Source organism: Molothrus ater, chromosome Z (assembly GCF_012460135.2).
Source record: "Molothrus ater isolate BHLD 08-10-18 breed brown headed cowbird chromosome Z, BPBGC_Mater_1.1, whole genome shotgun sequence".
Taxonomy (NCBI): domain Eukaryota; kingdom Metazoa; phylum Chordata; class Aves; order Passeriformes; family Icteridae; genus Molothrus; species Molothrus ater.
This window is the reverse complement of record NC_050511.2, coordinates 2,725,923-2,736,173: the sequence shown is the minus strand read 5'-3', so window position 1 is coordinate 2,736,173 and position 10,251 is coordinate 2,725,923. Positions and strand designations below refer to the sequence as shown.

Here is a 10,251-nt window from a genome sequence, read left to right as displayed (position 1 = left end):
AGGTTTCTCAGCTCTCTTTGGTCAGAGTGCCTTAAGGGAGCCCTTTCCTTTGGTGTTTTGGAACAGACCGGCTTTTCCCATGTAGGGATGGGATGCTGGAGGAAGAACAGCTCGCTGAAGTCCTGCTGAGACAGGAGCACACCATGCTGGCCGAGAAAACCCCTGATTCTGGGCTTCCCCCCTCTGCCCTGGCAGCTGTTGGGTGTTTTCATGGGAGTCACAGTGGGTGGGTGCCAGCTGGACCCTCGGCTGTTGGATGGTAAGGAACAATCACCCAAGTGAGAGGGAGACGTGAGGCTGGGGAGCCTCCACTGCTTCACTGTCCCCGCAGGGCACATCAGCTGCTCCCCTCTGAGCTCCCAGACTGAGCTTTGGAGACACCTGTGTTAACACCTGCAAGATGAGAGCAGGTGCAGGGCCAGGCTGAGCTGCAGACATTCCATTTTCCCAACAATGTGCAAGAGGTGTTTGTGTTTTATTGCTGTGCGCTTCATTTCTCCTCCTGGAAAGCACGAGGGATTCCACCATAAAACAAAATTAAAAAAAAAAAAAGCCACCAAAAAAACTCACCAAACACACACACACAAAAAAGGAGTAATTAAAATTGTGAATTCAATGTGAAAAATGGGGATGAGCCTCAAGCAAAAACTCATACACATTTTACCACAAATTGACACACTGTTCTTATCAGGCCAATATGGAAAATAATAACTCCTTTAGGAAAAAAAAAATCATCTGCAGACTAGCATAGTATTGTGAATCTATTTAAAAGAAAACATTCAGATACTAAACCCAGAATAACTAAAGTAAAATGCTAGAGAAATGCAGAATCCATCAGGCAAATTTAGGGCTTCTAAGCTGAAAAATGTATCTTTTTACTTAAAATGCATTGAATCAAAAGGTGGGGCTGGAATCTCTTTTGGCTGTATCTTTTGGCTAGTGCTATAGAAATACTCCATCTGTTGCAAACATTTCATTGTGATTCCTTTCCAATCTTCCTTTGACTGAAAGTATTCAGAAATCTCCTTTCATTTATATAAATCTTTTGGTAGATGTAGGATATTAACATGGGACTTTAATTAAAAGTAACTAAAAATGTTAAAAGTTTCAAGATTTATTTTAAAAGTAAGTTGGTTGCATTTGGTACCACCTCCAGTAAAACACTCCAAATAGCTTGATACTCAATGCTGTTTTGGGTACTTATGAGCAAAATTTTATGTGTCAAATGGCAAGTGTGTAAAAGCTCTTTCAAATTACATTTAGAACTGAATGGGTCTTGGAGGTCTGGGAAATGTTTTGTATTTCTAAGCTATTCTTTGAATTTTTAAAGTACAGGGTCAGCAGTGAAACAATAGTGATCCTGGTCTCTGTGACCTTGCAGGAAATCCTTCACTTTGCCTGCAAGCAGGCAGTCACTGTTAGTAACTTCAAGCAATTTTGAAAACATTTCTTATTTTGTTAAATGCTCACTTCTCTAAAGAATTTCAGCACTGGGCTGTGTTTGTGCTTCTCCAATTCACAAATATTTCTCCCACAGAACAACACCACATGTGCACCACAGAGGCTTTTACCAATGAGAGTGTGTTTAAAGTGAGACTTGTGAGTCCTTCTGTCTTTGCCAGGTACCACCTACATGGGAGGAGCTGCCTCCCTCTGCCTTGAAGTCCTTCAGCATTTCACGGTCCTGAACTGTGTAAACTCTAGTAAAAAACCATCCAGCAGCTGCAAAAATACAAGCTAATCTAATAAATGCTTCCTGTAGCCCCTTGATAAATATGCCTCTAATGCTAACGAAGCAGCTGTGCTGGTTAATTAGATTATGTTGGCTGATAAAACCTAGCAGCAAGGAAATGTTTTATTTCTTTTCCTTCCCAAAGGGACTCTGGCTGTACCTTGGGGGTGGATGAACACTGTGGTGTTCTGGATACCTTTTCCATGGTCCCTGTTTGGACACTGCTGTGGCTGCAGGAGAGCCTGGGTGTCCTCAAGAGCAGCAGGGGGATGGCTTGGCTGGATCTCAGCGGCACATTTATGATTTCAGAGACTTGGAAAATGGATGTTGTTAAAATGTGGCTTAGAAGGTGAAGCTTCCTTTGCAGAGGATGCTTGGTAATGTGCCTATGGATGCCTCCGAGATGAGCCCTTGAAAAGTCATTCTTCAGGCTGGAGCTGGAGGGAAGCATTTGGCCTGGGGCTGGGAAAGAGAGGGGAGCAGGGACAGAGGGATTGAGTGTCCCGCTGCCAGGAGCTGGCTGAGAGAAGCCAGCCTGGGAGCCCTAGTGAGCCAAAATGCTCTCACAACCAAACTTTTACTTTGACGAGAGAATGTGGCTCAAGGTTGTGCTCCAGCAGTGAGCTGATTTCCTCCCATTGTGCTTGGGGAGGCGCCGAGATTCTCTTTGCTCAAACGCGTTTCTTCCTGGCGGGGGAGTTCTTATCACGTCCTTGTGGGGTAACTAACGCTGAAATCATTGCACTCTTGGCAGACACAGTCAAAGAATGATAACGTGGAGCCAGAGGAGCCTCGAAGATGTGCTGGGCTGTACTCCCAAAATTCCTGGAGCCAGCACCTCCTCCAGCCTTTCCTCTTCCCTTCCAATCTTTCAGTGCAATCTCCCTGATGTTTCAGAATGAGTCCCTTGGTATTTCCCCTAATCTGTCATTTAAAATCTCAGGCAATAAAGCTTTCACCACTTCCCTTAGGGAGACGATTTTTCCAGCCTGTGCTTCTCCATTCAAAAGCTTTCCACACAGATTCCCAGCTTAGATATGCCCTTCTGTAATTTCACCCCATTAAAATAATTAATGTATCCCCAGCCTTCTCCCTTGATGCCACTTGCTTCATCCAGACATTTACACATGGCTGCTGTCTCCCTGCTCAGTTCACTAATTCCGCGGTACTTAAGGCAGTCGGAATTCCTTTTCCTCTCTTTTTGTAAAGCCTGCCGCCGATTCCTTCAGCCGCGGAGTCTTAGAGCTCCTTCCCGTGTATCACTCTTCCTGCAAATCCAAGGCAGATGCTCCCCACCCGCGTCCTTGTACTTTCCTGTACTCCATCCAAAACTCTTCGCGACTGCTTGTGAGCTGCGTGGTGTCCTCCAGGTGTCTTTCAGGAGGCAAAGCACATGGTTCCCCAAAAATGCAGGTTCTGGATGTCATTTCCCCATGGAAATGCAGGTTCTGGATGCTATTCCCCCCCTGGAGATGCAGGTTCTGGATATTATTCCCCCTTCTGGAAATGCAGGTTCTGGATGTTTTCCCTCTGGGAAATACAGGTTCTGGATGTTATTTCCCTCCCTGAAAATACAGGTTCTGGATGTTATTCCACCCCTGGAAATGCAGGTTCTGGATGTTATTCCCCCCTTGGGAATGCAAGTTCTGGATGTTATTCCCCCCTTGGGAATGCAGGTTCTGGATGTTATTCCCCCCTGAGATGCAGGTTCTGGATATTATTCCCCCCTTGGAAATGCAGGTTCTGGATGTTATTCCCCCCCTCGGAAATGCAGGTTCTGGATGTAATTTCCCCATGGAAACACAGGTTCTGGATGTTATTCCTCCCTTCCTCCTTGGAAATGCAGGTTCTGGATGTTTTGTCCCCCTCCCCGGAAATGCAGGTTCTGGATGTTTCCCCCCTGGAGATCTAGGTTCCGGATATTACTCCCCCTTCTGTAAATGTAGGTTCTGGATACTTTCCCCCATGGAAATGCAGGCCCTGGATGTTATTCCCCATGAAAATGCAGGTTCTGGATGTCATTTCCCCATGGAAATACAGGTTCTGAATGTTAAATCCCCCTGGAAATGCAGGTTCTGGATTTTATTCCCCCCTGGAAATGCAGGTTCTGGATGTTTTTTCCCTCCTGGAAATGCAGGTTCTGGGTGTTATTCACCCCTTAGTGCTTTCCTTGGTGCTGACACCACAAATGATTCACTCACCTTCCTTGACAAGACAATTTTTTTTTACATATTGGTGAGAAGTACCTCTCAAAGTACCGGTTTAAAAAATAATTGTGGAAGCCTGAATGCACGGTTCTGCTTCCAGCTGCATCTCTCCATCTCTCCTGGTATGATAAATGCTTCTGGGGTGGCATGATGCCTGTTTTTCCCAAGTCCATGCCCACGATTTGGGTGGTAGTGCAGGTGGATTTCCCACACATTTCCAGCCCTGGCACTGAGTCCTGCCACGAGCAGCTCTACGGTGAATGCTTAAATCCTGAATTTCCCCGGTGCTCCTAACCCTGATCAGGACTCACTCAGACTGTGCTGAAATTATTTCCTTCCACCTTTCCGAGTCTCAGGAAACACCTGCAGCTGTGCAGGACAGCTGGCGGGGTGCAGAAACACCTGGACGGTTTTTAACGAGGGCATTACAATGTTAAAATGTGCATTACAGTGATTAAAATGTGCGTTACAATGATTAAAATGTGCATTACCATGTTTAAAGAGGGCAATACAATGTCGCTCTGATTGCACCGCACGCTTCCCCCCCATGCAGCCCCCAGGGTTCGGGTCTCCAGAGGTGCCTCCCAAACCCAAAGGTCCCGGGATTCTGCGGTCTCAGGGAGCGCAGGATCGCCAGGATCGGTGTGGAAGGGAGAACGTGCTCGGAGTGTGTGAGGGGTGCTGGGGGATGTGTGTGACAGGGACAGTGATAAGGGACAGCGATAGGGACAGGGACACAGGGACAGGGACAGAGTGACAGGGACAGGGGCAGTGACACAGGGCTGGTTGACACAGGGACACAGGGACAGTGATTAGGGACTCAGGGACACAGGGGCACAGGGACACAGGGACAGGGACACAAGGACACGGACACAGGGATATAGGGACAGTGACCAGGGACTCAGGGACACAGGTGGACAGGGACACAGGGACACTGACACAGGGACAGGGACACAGGGACACAGGGACAGTGACCAGGGACACAGGGACACAGGGACAGGGACACAGGGACAGGGACACAGGGACACAGAGACACTGACACAGGGGCAGGGACACAGGCACACAGTGACAGTGACCCAGTGACCAGGGATGGTGATAGTGGCCCAGTGACACGGGGACACGGGCAAACAGGGGCACAGTGACACAGTGAGAGTGGCACCATGACAGGGACACAATGACAGGGACAGGGACACGGACACACATGGACACAGAGAGAGAGACAGGGACATAGAGACATGGTAGCAAGGGGATCAGGCACACAGGGACACAGGGATGGGGACATGGGGACAGGCATACAGGGACAGAGAGACACAGGGACACGGGGACAGGAACACAGGGACAGGGACAGAGGGACACAGGGACACAGGCACATGGGGACAGAGGGATACAGGCACATGGGGATGGGGACATGGGGACAGGGATACAGGGACATAGAGACACAGGGACACAGACACACAGGGACACAGGGACACAGGGACAGAGGGACATGGACACGGACATGGCGGCAGGGGCACGGGGACACAGGGACATGGGGACAGGGACATGGGGACAGGGATACAGGGACAGAGAGTCACAGTGACACAGGCACACAGAGACACAGGCACACAGGGACATGGACACACGGACACACAGACACACACACACACAGACACACAGGGACACACAGGCACACAGACACACAGATACACGGACACAGTGACACACGGACACACACTGACACAATGACGCAGGGACACAGACACACAGACACACGGACACACAGACACACACACACAGACAGACACACGGACACACACAGACAGACACACACAGACAGACACACACACAGACACACACACACACACACACACACAGACACACGGACAGACACACAGACACACAGACACACAGACACACAGACACACAGACGGACACACGGACACGCACACAGACAGACACACGGACACACACACACACACAGACACAGACAGACACACACAGAGACAGACACATGGACACACACACACAGACACACAGACACACACACACAGACACACGGACAGACACACGGACAGACACACGGACACACACACAGACAGACGGACACACGGACACACACACAGACAGACACACGGACACACACACACACACAGAGACAGACAGACAGACACACACACACACACACACACACACACACACACAGAGACAGACAGACACACACACACACACACACACACACACACACACACACACACACACACACAGACAGAGACAGACACACGGACACGCGCTCAGCCGCACACGCGCCCCCGGCGCCGCTCCCGCCATTCCCTCTCCGGCCGCGCGGGGTCGCTGCGGGGCGCGGGCGGCCCGCGCGGGCGCTCGCGGCGCGGCGGGCGGAAGTGACGGCGCGGCGGCCGCGGTGACATTCCCGGCGCTTCCCGGCGGCCGCTCCGGCTGCTCCCGCGGCTCCGGCTCCTCCGGCCGCTGCCCATGCCCCGGCCGCTGCCCCCGCCGGGCAGGCCGCGAGGGGCCCAGCCTCGCACAGGTGAGCGCGCTGCCGTGCGGGCGGGGGGCCGCGGGGAGGGGCGGTACCGGCCCGGCCGCCCCGGGCGCGGGCGGGGGCTGCGCCCCTCAGGGTGGTCTCGCCGCCGCCGCCGCTGCTGCTGCTGCTCCAGCCCTGGCCCCTCCGCCCTCCTGTGCCCTGACCCCGCGGGGGCGAAACTCCCCACAGATCCCTGGAGCAGCTCGGGGGCCGCTTTGTCTTTCCCGGGACTTTTGTAACGTGCCTCTTTTTTTTTTTTTTTTTTTTTCTTTTTTGCTCTTCCTGCAACGACTTTTGAAGTCGTGCGAGCTGTTGGAGGGTTGGAGAGTAGCCCTTGTTTCTCCAAGGGGTCCTTTCTGTGCTTCTCCAGGGGTTTCTTTGCGTCTTCGCTTACCTTGGATGGTGTGTTCCTCTGGTGGGAAAATGTGTTTTCTATGGGAAGGACGCTCGAGTCGCTCGTTGCGTATCCAGCCCGGGTTCCCCTTGGGCTCCTGACATCTAATGGGTTGCAGATGTGGCTCCGAGCCGCACAGCCATCCGAGGGGAATATAAAACTTAACTGTGCTACTGGTTCCTTTTTAAAAGCGAAACAAGGTGGGCTGAGCGGACTTGTAATATTTTAACTATTTCCGCAGTTCCAGTACTGTAACTTTATTTGCCTGGAGGTTATTGGACGACAAAGGCCACTTTCCGAAAGACTTGTTGTTTTGGTTTTGTTTGCCCGGTTTTTAAAAAAATTAAAATTTATTTTTAGGTTTACATTGCTTCCACCTTTTTTAAGTGTACATCGAAGTGTATTTATGTCTTAGTTTGTTAGCCGTGTAACAAGGCAGCTTGCCTCAAAGTTTGTGGATCCCTTGGTGAATCTATAACTGTAATAACTTAGTTAAGCAAGGTCGTGGTTGTAACTAGTTGTGCACTTTAAACCAGCACAAAGTACCTAACAGCACTTCAAAAGCTGAAAAAAAAACTTGTGTGTCGAGATGGCAGAAGTCAGTCCTGTTTGACATTTTTTTTTTCCCCTGACAAGTAATTCTAGCTTTTAAAAGTGAATGAGTAAGTAAATCTTTGAACTCTTGAGCATCCCTTTAAAAATGTAAAATTTATTTTCATTCCCCCTCCCAGGGATTTTATTAGGTTTTAGATCTTCTCTGGTACTTGCCAAGCATCAAATAATAATTTCACTTACAGCTTGAAGGGCTGTACTATTTCCACTCTTCAAGCTAAAAATTTAAGTACAAACAGTAATGCCTCTCCCCTTGGAACAGGAAACAAATGCTACACTTAAAATGTTTCTCTTAAAGCATGCTAAGTTGCTTAAATCTATTAAAAACATAGTGTTTGACCTTGAGGTGGAAACTGAGCGTGGTGCTCCTTTGAGCTCCCCAGTGTGCGGCTCTCCTGCCCCAGTGCCACCTGCACTTGCTGCTCCTGTGGTTCCAGTGCTGGGAGCCAGGCTGCCAGGGCAGCACAGCTTTCCCTGCTGCCCTGGAGGAGGGAAACCTGGCCCCTGTGGAGCAAACAGGTCTGTAGCAAACGCCCAGGGGAGCAGTGAGGTGCTCGCCATGCGTTTGCTAAACCCAGACATCCCCCCAGTATATATACACATATGTATAGATAGATAAATATAAATAGATACACGGTAGGAAGGCAGTGAGAGGAAGTGTGGGGAGCTCATCTGTCCAGCAGCAGTTGTTCTTAAGAGTAATTTTCTGAGTATTTCTCACCTCCAGTGATCTAGAGGAGGCTGGTGCTGTCCAGACAAGCTCCAAAGGGGGTGGTTATGTGGCTACTGAAAGCCAATAAAAGCAGTTTTCTGTGGTTCTGGCTTTCCAGGGACACTGGTGCTCTGTCTGGGGAACCAAGGGCAGGGAGGCAGCAGGTGATGGAAGGCAGTGTGTGAGTCTGGGCAGCTGGTGTTTCTGCTCGAGTACATGAGGGCAACAGTTCTGACTCATTTTGAAGCACTCGAATTTTTTAACTACACTGTGTCAGCTATTTTCTGTTTGCTCCCCAGCCCAGTTGCTGGTTGGCGTGGCGAAGAGGTGCAGGCAGGAGGAAGGGCTGCGGCCTTGCACATCCAGACGTGTGAGGTGTGTGGCAGCGCAGCTCTGCCTGCTTGGAGGGAATCACAGAGCACAAACCAGGAGCGGGTGCTGTGGAGGGAGGGGAAACGGGAAGGAACCTGAAGCCACCCACAAGGCAGTTGAGAACAGCCACAGCACACAGAAAATGTTGCCCTGCTCTAAGCTGATAAAGAAGGAGGTAGGAAGGATGTTTGGGTGCCTTTGACAAATGGGCAGTGTGGAGGGGGTGGGATTAATCGGGTAAGTTAAGGTTGAGTGAACAAAGAGTAAATATGGATTATCGTGAGGGGCTTTGAACATCAAACATTAGGGAGATAAGTTGGTGTAACTCAATGAGAGCAACAAGAAATAATTGCCTTGGCTGTCCTGACCTCCTTCTCCTCGCTGTATATTTACCTTTAAAATGCAGGATTCTTTGCCTGGATCCTGTTCACTTTCTTCCCTTTCCCTTGTATATTATCAAATCAACTCCCTGCATCACCAAGGATGTATGTGCCATCTTTGACCTGCCTGTACATCAACATCTCACTGAAACATCTGTGGATGAGATGGGGGGTCTGCATGCACCACACGGGGAAGGGGCTGCATGCTGAGTTATCCAACTCCCTGGTTACCTCTGACCAAAATACCACCAATTATCTAGCGATATGAAAGCTTTGGAAAGTTTTTCAAATGACTGAATTGTTTCAAGCAACCTACACGTACTTGTGTATAACATTTCAAACTTGTTTTGTTCATGGTACTTTTTTGACAGAATTGGGTCTGTGGTCAATCTGAGCTTCTGTGTTTTTATCTGCAGTTGGCAGAATGGCTTAGAAAACTGCAAGCATTGACAGAAACTGAGCAGCAGATTTAATAACACATTTACTAGATCAAAGTAAAAGATTTAAATATCATAATTGCCAGCATGTAACTTGTACTCTGGAAAAGAATTACTAGAACTTGAATATTTTTGCTGGCTTGAACATTATTGGTGGTGATGGGAGCTGAAAATGAAGCAGCACTGGGAGAGGGGGATAGGCATAGTGCTGGGAAAGAGCTCTGAGATAAAGTGTGGTACAGTGTGTGTTGCTGCTCTGGATGACCTTATGTGGAAAGGAAACAACTTTTGGTTTTCCAGAACCAAAATAAATGTTCAGTGCATGAATGGGAGTTCAGCCTTTATCACTCTAACTCAGGAACAGCCAAACTTATGATACGGGAATCTGTGGCAGCAGATGTTAATTGCAGGGAACTTGGACAACACAAATCACAGAAATAGTACTTTCTGTCACATCTTTGTTCCAGGTTTTTAATGCATATTGCAGTTCTGAGTCTGCTACCCGAGCTTTAGAACACAATGTCCACAAATGTGCAATTTTGAGCAAAAAGAGAACTGGATGAAAGGGACTGTAAATCAAAATGTGCATATGGTCTAAACATTAGCCTGTGCTGTTGCCTCCTCTGATGGACGCAGTCTGTCTCTGAGCTAAGCTGTGACTGATACCTCATCACTTACTCTGTTTTACTGTTTAAGGATTCAAATTTAATCTGTGCTTGCCCATTCCCACCCAGTAGTGCTGCCTCTCCCGGTGTCTGATCAGCGTGAATGCAGCCTGTAGCAGTTTCTCCTGGATGTGACTGGCTCCTGCAGCTGGGCACACACGGGTCACTCACGCAGGGCTGGAAATGAGATGCAGCTCAGCAGCGCAGGTGTTGCAG

The 10,251-nt window shown here is 49.2% G+C and overlaps 1 protein-coding gene across 1 annotated transcript in view; it reads left to right on the top strand.

Moving 5' to 3' along the window:
- Positions 1 to 6,352: 6,352 nt before the first annotated feature.
- The window catches only part of ARK2N (arkadia (RNF111) N-terminal like PKA signaling regulator 2N), a 43,589-nt gene continuing 39,690 nt past the window's right edge, over positions 6,353 to 10,251 (top strand). The window contains exon 1 of the mRNA XM_036403018.2: positions 6,353 to 6,466. The gene's annotated coding sequence lies outside the window, so the exon portion shown is untranslated. The remainder of the gene's footprint in view (positions 6,467 to 10,251) is intronic.